Source organism: Rhinoderma darwinii, chromosome 13 (assembly GCF_050947455.1).
Source record: "Rhinoderma darwinii isolate aRhiDar2 chromosome 13, aRhiDar2.hap1, whole genome shotgun sequence".
Lineage (NCBI taxonomy): Eukaryota > Metazoa > Chordata > Amphibia > Anura > Rhinodermatidae > Rhinoderma > Rhinoderma darwinii.
Genome location: NC_134699.1, coordinates 8,919,628 through 8,921,693, shown reverse-complemented (window position 1 = coordinate 8,921,693; position 2,066 = coordinate 8,919,628).

Sequence of the window (2,066 nt, the reverse complement as noted above, 5' to 3'; positions counted from 1 at the left end):
GGTTCAGGTACTCCGCCCCAGGAGGTACTGAAGAGCTCTGTATCAGGATCTAATTATACTGGTTTTCACTCGGGATTTGTAATTTCTAGGCTTTTATTCCAAGCAGCGGTCTCCAATTTTAACACTTGCACACTAAGCCTCACAAATCCTCCAGCGTTGACTTATAATATCCTTCCCTGACTTGCATATTTAACAGGCTCAGTGAAAGGTTTTCCGTATTCTTGCATTTATATAGAGGAAGTCGTTGGCTTGTGGAGGAGGAAAACACCTTCCAGGGAGAGTTATCAGATGGTCGGAGCCTAAGGTCAGTCTGTTATGTTGGATATACAGAAGCTCTGCACTACAATGATCGATGGATATTGGATTCATTCATGGAAAATTACAGCTAAATGTCCGACTTATACGCACTAAAGAGAGAGATCTCGAGAAAACAGAGAAGTCATTACGTGAGAGAGAACTACATCTATGGGGAAATCCATTTATTGCGCATAATCCATGTGGTCAAATAGAAGGGTCTTTCATGAGGGGATAGTAATACTCTATTAAAGGTGAACATAGTCCACGACTACTTATGTTTATTTAAAAAAAAACAACAAACAAAACTTTGTGTTTCGTGCAACTGATTACTTTTTATTAAAAATTATTTTTACTTTTTGAGATACAGCTGCTTTGTATCCTGTATAGAGAGCAGCTGTATCTTGCGCTGAAACCTGAATCGGTCCGGTCAGCGGCATTGACTGGTTCACTGGTTATCGATCACATCTAAGTTATGAACAGAGACACGCAGGACCCGCTGTCACTGAACCAGTCAGTCCCGCTGACCTGGCCGATTCAGGTCTCCGTGCACGATACAGCTGCTCTATGTAATTGATACAAAGCAGCTGTATCTCAAAAAGTAAAAAATATTTTTAATAAAAATTAAGTTGCACCAAACACCCTGATAAAAAAAATTGTATAGATTAAAAAAACCACAACACGTTTTCAATATTTGTACCTAGCCTTTAAGCTCGGAGACCTTCCCCATACGTCCCTCTGGCAACTAACGTAAGGAAGACTATGTTCTCTCCGAATGTGAAAGACAAAAACAGTGGAGTCAATCTCCAGTACAAGTGACCACTCTATAGATGCCCTAAACCCTTCTGGGGCAAGTGTACAAACCTCCAAAAATGACAAAAGGATAAGGTGTAGTTAATTTTTCTTTCACCTGAGGCAAAGTTTTAGTTCGCTACCTTGGCCCTTTTTTCAAATACCCTTTTGGCACTCCCCCTGGCACCCAGTACCTATGCCACACAAGCTACGCTTCTGTATAAGGCAAACTTATTTTTTTTATCTCTGTAGCATCCCAAGTGCCAAACCTATAGCCCTGAAGTCAACGGTGGCCCTTCAGCAGTTGATATTGCCCTTAAAGGGGTATTTCCATACCATGTGCCTTGGACCCCCACCGATCACTAGCCCCCTTCACAGTGAGGAGGAGCTTGAATGGAGCGGAGGAGTTCTAGAAATCTGTGGGGCCCCCAGTGATCAGACACATCCTGTGGGCAGGTGATAAGTAATAATTGGCGACAGACAATCGTGGCGCACTGCCAGCTGAAAGATCCGATACATTTATTAAGACTGGCCTTTTAAACACCCCAGAAGTATATCTTACAATGTAATGGGGAATTGGGGCCACCAACATTGATGACACTGGCCACCATTACTATAAACCCATCATTTCTTTGAAAACTAGCCCATAAATCATGAATGACATGCTGATATATATAGCACTGGGCTGAAGTTTGCTTTGCTCTATATCCAGTATCTGCAGATCACTTCTATGCACAAACATTTCCCTCGGTTCCCGTGTAAGACAGTTTGACATCTGACGCCCTCTACATCGTCAGAATCCAGGATAAAACAGCGAGACGCTTCTCTGCTCCCAGGCTCCTGTCACCATCAGCTGGTACCGGCAGATTTTCCCTCATTCCCCACTAATGATCGTATGGGGGGTCACAAGGGTGTAGGATGCGCTAAGATTTTTACAGGAGGGAGGATGGGAAACTATGAACCTCTTGTGTATAAGAGAC